The sequence below is a fragment of the Bufo gargarizans genome, chromosome 6 (genome assembly GCF_014858855.1).
Source record: "Bufo gargarizans isolate SCDJY-AF-19 chromosome 6, ASM1485885v1, whole genome shotgun sequence".
Lineage (NCBI taxonomy): Eukaryota > Metazoa > Chordata > Amphibia > Anura > Bufonidae > Bufo > Bufo gargarizans.
In genome coordinates this window covers 88565894-88576034 of record NC_058085.1, presented here as the reverse complement: position 1 = coordinate 88576034, position 10141 = coordinate 88565894, and positions in this window count along the sequence as shown.

The following is a 10141-nucleotide window of genomic DNA, read 5'->3' as shown; positions in this document are numbered from 1 at the left end:
CATATACCCTTGTTTGTGGTGGAAGAGGTGCATGGGAATACAGTGTATTCAGTACATTCTAAACAGTGCCTTTATGCTCAGCCGATTTCCTCTGGCGGAGTCAAGAAGTCATGGTCAATCCAGGCCTTGTTCATTTTTATAACAGTCAACCTGTCAGCATTTTCAGTTGACAGGCGGATACGCTTATCTGTTATAATGCCACCAGCAACACTAAATACCCACTCAGACAAAATGCTGGCAGCAGGGCAGGCCAGCACCTCCAAGGTGTAGAGTGCCAGTACGTGCCACGTGTCCAGCTTGGACACCCAGTAGTTTTAAGGCACTGAGGGATCATTGAGGATGCTGACACAGTCTGCTATGTACTCCCTCACCATCTTCCAAAAATTTTCCCTCCTTGTGACACTAGGCCGCGCATCAGGGTGAAGGTGCTGGCGGGGTGTCATGAAACTGTCCCAGGCTTTGGAGAGTGTTGCCCTGCCTCTGTTGGAACTGCTGTGTGTTACCCTTGTCTCCCCTCCTCAGTTGGCCAAGGAACAACAGACTCTGCCACCAGCATTGTCGGATGGAAGTTTTTGGAGCAATTTTTCAACAAGGACCTTCTGGTATTGCACCGTTTTGCTCGTCCTCTCCACCAGAGAAATGAGAGATGAGGAGGGTGAACAACCAGTAATCCATGTTGTCTAAAATGCGTATAACGCACGGGTCGCTGGAAAGGCAGCCTAACATGAAGTCAGCCATGTGTGCCAGAGTACCAACAGGCAAGACTTCGCTGTCGTCATCAGGAGGATCACTCTCAATCTCCTCATCCTCTTCCTCCTCTTCTGCCCACCCACGCAGAACAGATGGAATTAAACTTCCATGGGTACTACCCTCTGTAGCGGAGGCAACCGTCTCCTGCTCCTCCTCCTCCTCCTCTTCATCGTCCAATTCGCACTGAGAAGACGAATTGAGGGTGGTCTGGCTATCACCCTGTGTAATGTCTTCCCTCATTTCCACCTCTTCCACATGCAAAGCGTCGTCCTTAATTGTGAGCAGCGAGCGTTTGAGTAGACACAGAAGTGGGATGGTTACGCTGATAATATAGTTATCGCCGCTCACCATCTGTGTTGATTCCTCAAAGTTTCTTAAAACCTCACAGAGGTCAGACATCAATGCCCACTCCTCGCTTGTGAATAGCGGAAGCTGACTGGAAAGGCGACGACCATGTTGCAGCTGGTATTCCACTACTGCCCTCTGCTGCTCACAAAGCCTGGCTAACATGTGGAACGAGGAGTTCCAGCGCAATGCCCATGTCGCACAACAGCTGATGAACTGGCAATTTCCAGTGCTGCTCCAGCTTTGCCAGACCGGCTGAAGCTGTCGGTGACTTGCGGACATGTGCACACATGCGGCGCACCTTCACCAGTAGCTCAGGCAAATTGGGGTAGGTTTTGACAAACTGCTGAACTACAAGGCTGAACACGTGGGCTAGGCATGGAATGTGTCTGAGCTTGCCGAGCTCCAAAACCGCCCAGTTACGGCCATTATCAGACAAAACCATGCCTGGTTCTAGGTTGAGTGGCAAGAGCCACAGCTCAGTCTGGTCTCTTATCCCCTGCTACAGCTCTGCGGCGGTGTGCTGTTTGTCCCCTAAGCATATCAGATTCAGCTGGCCTGTTGCCGCTTCCCAACTGCAGTGCTACATTTCTTCCAGCTACCAACTGAGGACTGACTGGTGCTGCACGTGGATAATTCGGAGGTGGAAGTGGAGGAGGAGGTGGAGGAGAAGGGGGGGGGGGGGGTTGGAGCCACTAACGTAGGTGTTGGCGGAAACCCTGATGGAAGTAGGGCCCGCAATCCTTGGCGTCGGTAGCACCTGTGCCATCCAAGGGTACAACTCACTACCGGCCTCCACAATGTTCACACAGTGTGCCGTCAGGGAAATGTAGCGTCTCTGGCCGAATGCACTTGTCCATGTGATCGTGGTTAAGTGGACCGTCACAGTAACTGTGTTGGTCAGGGCACGGGTGATGTTACGGGACACATGTTGGTGTAAGGCGGGCACGGCACACCGTAAAAAAAAGGGGCAGCTGGAGACTGCGTAACGAGGGACTGGCTGCCGACATCAGGCTGCGGAAGGCCTAAGTGTCCACAAGCCTAAATGGCAACATTTCCAGGGACAGTAATTTGGAAAGTTGCGCATTTAGTGCTATGGCCTGTGGGTGGGTGGCTGGGTATTTGCGCTTGCGTTCAAATGCCTGAGCTAAGGACATTTGTACGCTGCGCTGGGACACGGAAGTGGATGTGGTCACTGATGGTGCTTGCAAAGGTCCAGGTGCAGGGCGGGATGCATCCCTGCCTGCGCCTTCGACAGGGGATTGGCCAGTACGTAACACAGTGGAAGAGGAGGTAGTGGTATGACCCGCAGACACAGATTGTGTACCCAGGCGTTTGTCCCACTTATTACAGTGCTTGGATGCCATGTGGCGGATCATGCTGGTGGTGGTGAGGTTGCTAGTGTTCACGCCCCGGCTCATTTTCGCATGGCACAGGTTGCAAACTACTATTCTTTTGTCGTCCACACTTTCCTCAAAAAAGCGCCATACTGTGGAACATCTACCCCTTGGCAAGGGAGATTTCCGCAAAGGGGTTTCTCCGTGGAATAATTGCGGGCCTGTGTGGTTCGGCCCACCTTCTCCTCCCCCCCCCCCCCCCAACTGCCTCTTCCAGTTGCAGTGCTGCAGATCCCTCTCCCTCTGTACTGCTGTACTCACTCGGCTTTCCACCTTCCCAGGTTGGGTCAGTCACCTCATCGTCCACCACCTCCTCCTCCTCCTCACACTGATCATCCTCCAGATTTGTTGACCAAACCACAACCTCAGTTATTGACAACTGTGTCTCATCCTCTTCATCAACCTCTTGAGACAGTAGTTGCAATTGACTCATCAGCAACTGTGTCTCATCATCTTCCACCTTATTAAACACTAATTGCTGTTCTCCACCATCATGTTCTTGTGACTGTGGATGTTCAAGAGGTTGGGAACCAGGGCATAGGATTTCATGTCCCTCTTCAAGCGTGCTTGGCGAGAGGGCCAAATCAAGTAATGGCGATAAAAAGAGGTCCTTGAATATCCAAGTGTAGGATCACTTGTTTGGCCAGACTGTAAATGGTGGGAGGAAGGAGGATCAGGGTGATAATTGTGTTGACCAGACTCCTGGCTACTGAGACTGGACTTGGTGGAAGACAGGGTAGTGCTTAACCGACTGGAATTATTATCTGCTGCAATCCAACCGACCACCTAGTCGCACTGGTCTGACTTCAAGAGTAGTGTCCTGCACCGCCCTGCAAACTGGGACATGAAGCTAGGTATCTTGGATGATTGTTTTTCTTGTGCTGTGGCAGCAGGCACTGTTTCTCCGCGCCCACTTCCCCATCCCTTACTGCTCTCCTTCTTCATTTTAAATGTAATATATGCTTGAAAGTATGTCACACGTACAGTAGCATAGGATTTGGAAGTGTATGTGCAAAAAAATGTACAAAGGTATTTGTGATGAGGAAACGTTATACAGGACAGGTACCACAGGTAATGTCAAAGTTCGGAGTGTCTACGGAAAAAGTGTACTGGATGTCACTGATATTTTAGGGATGCACACACTTTAAACAGGAGATGTGGTGTGGATAATTTAAATGTCCGCAGCGGACACCGTCTACGGAAAAAGTGCAATGGGGGGCAGAGCCTGACCGTGCATGGAGGAAGACGTGTGAGAGAAGACCTCCTCCACGGCAGCCTCTGCAAGCAGCCTAAAGATTGTTTTTTCAGTGCAGACATGGTCAAATATGGCAAGGACCGGAGGGTAGGATGCAGCTTGACACGCCACCTGCTCATAAGCATTCCTCAGACATACATAAATTCCTGCAGCAGAAAAAAAACACAAACCTGCAGGCGTGGCCACCCAAGATGGCGGCCAGTGATTCGGCAGTAGCTGAGAGGGAAGAAGACGCAGACCAGTGTAGCAGCTATACTAGTGAACACAGTGAGTCAGAAATGGCCGCCACATCTAAAACCTTCTTCCAGACGACCATAACTCAGGCTCTACACCCGGTTCTCTCTGATTTATCGGAGATTAAGACCGAAATAAAACAGATGGGAGCAAGGGTGGAGGGCCTAGAGAACACGTGCGCAGTCATTATAGCACATTCAGTAGCACTGGAGTCACGAGCCTCAGAGCATATGACCCATATAAATAGAGCACTGACCCTGATTGAGGATCAGGAAAACAGAAACAGGAGGCGCAATATTTGCATCAAAGGGCTACCAGAATCATCGTCAGCATACTCACTAGAGAAAATCGCCCTTGAAGTTTTCGAGGGTCTAATTGGAGAAACTGCGGCCCAAGGAGTAACCATTGAAAGAATCCACAGATCCCTGAAACCCAAGCGACCTTTGACCGAACCCCCTAGGGATGTGATCTGCGGCCTCCTCTCATATGTAGACACAGCCAGGATCCTAGCAGCAGCAAGAAAAAAGGCCCCTGTAATGTATGCTGGCACAGAACTAGCATTCTGCCAAGATGTAGCTCCCTCCATATTAGCCAAACGGAGAATCTTTAGACCTCTCCTTGAGAAGTTACACCAGAAAAACATTGTTTATTCCTGGCTATATCCTTTTGGTCTCTCCATTGTGCATAATGGTCAAAGGATACGAATTCAAGCACCCGAAGACCTTACCAAGTTGTGGCCACTGCTGGGTATAGAGCAAATTGAGATCCCATCCTGGATGCCAGAGGAGATGAACATCACCATGCCTGCGCTACCGAGACAGGAACCATTGCAGCAGGCCTCCAAGAACAAGTGCCAACACCCAGCACAGCGCGCATCTCAGAACACTCTCGAACCAGCTTGAATGGGTCTGTTTGTCATACCAAAGGTATCATATGGCAGCCATGACATGATTGCAGTTTGGAGGGGTTACACCAACCCTTGAGGTTACTATGTTATAGCTAACTGTTTTATATAGATGGACGAACAGACTGACATCATTCATATAGATCACAGGTCATACTACGGTTACACTTGTCAGCCTGGTTGAGAAACAAGGTGACTTATGACTAGTTAGATCTCTCTGTTTGATCACTATGTCCCTCCCTTATTTTTTGTTCTGTTTAATTTCCCCTTATCTCTAGGAGACAATGGATAGGCCCCACTTCAGAGGGATGTTGAGATGTATGCTGTGTATGCTGGTGGGCCTCATAGCGACATGGCCCCCTCAGGCTCCTGGGCCCGGTAGCGACTGCTACCTCTGCACCCCCAATAGCTATGCCCCTGGTGATAGCCGCTCTGCCTTCCGAGTTAAGGGCGGGAAGAATTTTTCAGGAGGGCTTATGTAATCCTGTGGGACCTTCAGCACACCTATCGCACCATACCATTTATCCCAAAATAGCCCAGAGCCTAGTGACTGGCCAGGTAGAGTGGCTCTTTACATTTGGTCACTTTGTGATTATATCATTTTTCTTCTGTACTTGGAGATGTGAGGCGTATGGGCAACATCTTTAAATATACCCTCCATAGCTCTCATGTTATACTGTGTTGATCTGGTCTTTTTTCTCTTATCTTAAAATGTTATATGTTAAGACATGTTGTTTGCTTCTTAGAAGGCAATGCTTGTACACTGTTGGTCAGGACAGTTTTTGCCTTTGCTTGCTCTTCCACCCCCACCCCATTGTGAAGTTAATCCCATTTCACACATACCCGCATCAAAGCAGGGTCCATCCAGTTGTTCTTATCAACTTATCACTCCGTTACTACCTGCATCTTTTCTTACATTAACCCCATAACCGTACATTACTTTTTCCTGTTACTTACTCCCTACCTCCCGGCCTAGATGGACTGCAAAATAACCACTCTTAATGTGAAAGGTCTCAATACTCCCAATAAAAGAAGTCACATTTTATTACTACTTAGAAAAATTAAATCCCATGTTATCTTCCTACAAGAAACTCATTTTAAGATAAACTGCGTACCTAAACTCCCTAGATCATCCTTTACACAGTGGTTTTACAGTAATAGTACCTCCTCTGCATCCAGAGGGGTGGCAGTTGCTATTCACGACTCCATCCCCTTTATACTAAAACAACAATACAATGATGCAGAGGGGAGACTGTTATTGGTAAAAAGGGAAATAGGATCACAAATATACACGCTAGCAAATTTTTATGTTCCCAACTCAGGACAGGTTGCATGGCTAATCAAAGCTCTAGACACTCTACAGCTGTTTGCTGAGGGCACGGTAATCCTAGGAACAGACTTGAATATTACTCTAGACCCACATATGGACTCCTCCACGTCCAAATCTCATATTCCTGCCAGAGTACGTAGCAAACTACAAGACAAACTTCATGAGCTGCGTCTGACAGATATATGGAGGTCTTGCAACCCATCCACAAGAGATTATACGTTCCACTTGATTCGTCATAACTCCTTCCAACGTCTGGACTATATATTTGTTACAGCACATGCGCTCTCTATTTTCTCCTCAGCTCACATAGGTACAATCACGATTTCAGATCACGCACCATGTAGCGCCACATGTCACCTATCCCAACTCCCCCGTGGAGAGTGGATTTTGCGACTCAACGAATCATTAGTTCAGAAACCAACCAGACACATATTAGACAACATCTCCACTCATTTTTTGAGAACAATTCATCTCCACAAATCTCACCCTCATTGTTGTGGGAATCTCATAAAGCCTATATAAGGGGGGGTATTATTTGAAGTAGGCTCTCGGGTCAAAAAAGAGAGACAAAAGAACAGACTCATTATTAGATCAAATAGCTAAAAAAGAACAGCTTATTAAATCCTCCTATTCACAAATGAGGCAAGAAGAACTTATGGCCCTTAGACAGCAACTTAAACTCGTACTAGATTTTCGTCATGCGAAGCAGCACCTCTACTTTAAACACAAACTATATACACATGGAGACAAAAGGAGGGAAATTGATGTCCTCCTTAATCAAGAAAACGAGAGAAAAAAACTATATCCACAAAATAAAAGGACAGTCAGGGATCACTACACATTCAGACAGCTGACATAGCCAAAGCCTTCCACTCTTATTATTCAGGGCTCTACAACCTCCAAACTAATCAAGGGCCCTCACTTACAACACATATACAACACTTTTTTTAAGATACCCTAAAACTTCCCACTGTCTCGCCAGATGAAGCCTCCAAACTTATATCGCCGGTCACAACAGAGGAACTGAGAGCTATATTGCGTAGTTTCCCCCCAGGAAAAAGTCCTGGGCCAGATGGCCTTCCCCTTCTCTACTACAAGAAATTAGAAGACGTGTTAATTCCCCACCTAACATCCCTCTGCTCAGAGTTGGCACATTATATCCACAATCACAAGAGGCACACGTTACACTGATCCACAAGACTCGAAAAGATCCTCAGTCATGTGGGAATTACCACCCCATCTTGCTGCTAAATCTGAATCTACAAATATGGGCTAAGTTAATATCTATACGTATCAGTACCCTACTTACATGACTAATCGGGAAGGAACAGGCAGGCTTTGTCAAAGGCAGATAAGGGAGAGACAACTCCTGCAAAATACTGCACATCATACACTTAGCACACAAGCGTAAACTACCTCTAGCACTAATGGGAGTAGACGCCGAAAAAGCCTTTGATAGGGTTAACTGGGTCTTTATGGAAGCTACTCTATGTAAGTTCAACTTTCCCTGTGAGCTAATAACAGCTATTTTTACACTTTATGCACAACCTTCCACCTGCATAAAAATAAATGGCACCCTGTCACCTTCTTTTAAAATCACCAATGGAATGAGGCAGGGTTGCCCTCTCTCACCTTCCCTATTTATTCTAGTGGTTGAGACCCTTCTTCAGAGTAGTAGACAAAATCCCTCTATTGTAGGCTTCAAAACGAGCCACATGCAACTTAAATGTGTTGCCTTTGGAGATGACCTGCTTTTTCTACCTCTCAGACCCAGTATCTGACTTGCCACTTCTCAGCAACCTACTGAATGACTTTGGCCTTCTGTCCAACTTGAAAGTAAACGTCAAAATCAGAAGTACTTAACATTTTGTTCCCCGCTCGGGAGGTCTCTCTAGCAAAGAAACACTCCCCTTACCCATGGGAGCTACTTCATTAAAATACCTGGGTATCCAACTACCAAATCAGCTCTCCAAATTGTATGGTCTAAATTTCCTTCCCCTCTTAACTGAGATTAAAAATCTCCTGCAGGACTAGGACTTTCCCTTTATCTTGTGGATGGGGCGCAGGAACCTTCTTAAGACATACATTGTGCCGAAAATATTATATGAGGTTACCAGCTCATTTACCAGCCACCTTCTTATATTATATGATGATACCAGCTCATTTAGCAGCCAACTTCTTTAGCTTTATTCGATCCATGTTGTCCAAATTTATTTGGGAAGAACATAGATCCAGACTGCCCTACACTTTGCTTATGAAAAAGCGAGATTATGGAGGAATAGGCTTACCTGACATAGCATCATACTATAAAGCTATCCATCTCAATAGGTGGTTGGAGTTACTTCACTCCAGCAAACAGCTGGACCTAGAGGTTTTCGTGCAGCACTCTATGGGCTCCTCGTTACAGAAAGCCCTATGGTGGCCGACAGCAGGGGCTCTTAGAAGCCCTGACCTCGATCCATTACTGAAAAGGCAACTGCCATGTCTGGCTATCCATGAAAGATGCCCCGACACCCTCTCCGTCCCCATTGCTCCCCTCGAGTTTACTTCCCATAGCTATCACTAACATGGATTCACCCTATGCTGACTTCTGGGAGCGGTTTAAAGATATCCCTGTTGCTGATCTCTTCCATTCTAGCAAGATAACATCACAAGAAACATTACACAATATACTACAATATACATCTATCAACCCACTCCATTTAGCACATTTTATGAGAGTAGCAGAGAGATTCTTACAGGCCTTCTCCTTCAAAAGGCAACTTACCTGATTTGAAACCATTTTGTCTATGGGTCTTCCAGCACATGGGGAGGTGGGAAAACTCTATTCCTTACTCATCACCCCACAAGTTTTTTCCAAACCCACATTCATTTCCTCTTGGGAAAGGGAGCTAAATATAACTCTAAAGGAAGAAGAGGTACAGGCTATTTTGCACACATCACATGGTTTTTCCTCGTGCGTCAGATTGCAAGAAAACCATTACAAATTACTAACTCGGTGGTACAAAACCCTGGAATTTCTCTATACGCATAACCTATCCCAATCTAGAAACTGCTGGAGATGCGAGACACATGTTAGCTCCCTTTCCCATATTAGGTAGGAATGCCCACTCATCTCCACATATTAGAAACAGATTGAAGGGATGATTCAAAAAGTCTGCTCAGTCTCTTTTACCCTTAAGTTTGATCAAATTGCCTTGGCGAGAGCAAGCCGGTGGTAAAATGTAATCACCCACACGTTAGCAGCAGCTGAAATCCTCATCCCAATTCATTGGCTCAACAAAGAGCCACCATCCTTTCAGGAATGGGTCTCAAAAATGAACCAAATATGCCTTTTTAAGGAACTTACAAGTATGGCTAACAGAACAAAAGATAGGTATGTTAAACTTTGGACACAATGGAGACAGTTCCAGACTCAGAGTTTACAAGAAAGCTCATATGCACTTTTCCCACGTTCTGTAGGGAGACCTGCATAATGTACTGTATCAAGAATCAACAGCAACCTTTTAACTGTCCATCTTATCCCCCCCAACCCCTCAAATCTTCCTCACCTAGACTCTTCCCTCCCCCAAATGTAGATATACAATGTGAAAGTTAAAGGTTTCTCTTTTTTGCTCTATCTACTACATGTAAATCATATACAATTGTTTTACTTGTTTATTGACAAAATTGTATCTCTGTTAAAAAGTTATAGATTGTCATAGTATAATGTGTTAATAATGAAAAATAAAGAATTATAAAAAAAAAGAAAGAAAAAGAACACTGGATGTCACCGATATTTTAGGGATGCGCACACTTTAAACAGGCGATGTGGCAGAAATAATTTTACTGTCTGCAGCGGACACCGTCTATGGAAAAAGTGTACTGGATGTCACTGATATTTTAGGGATGCATACAATTTAAACAGGAGATTGCGTTTGGTGTTG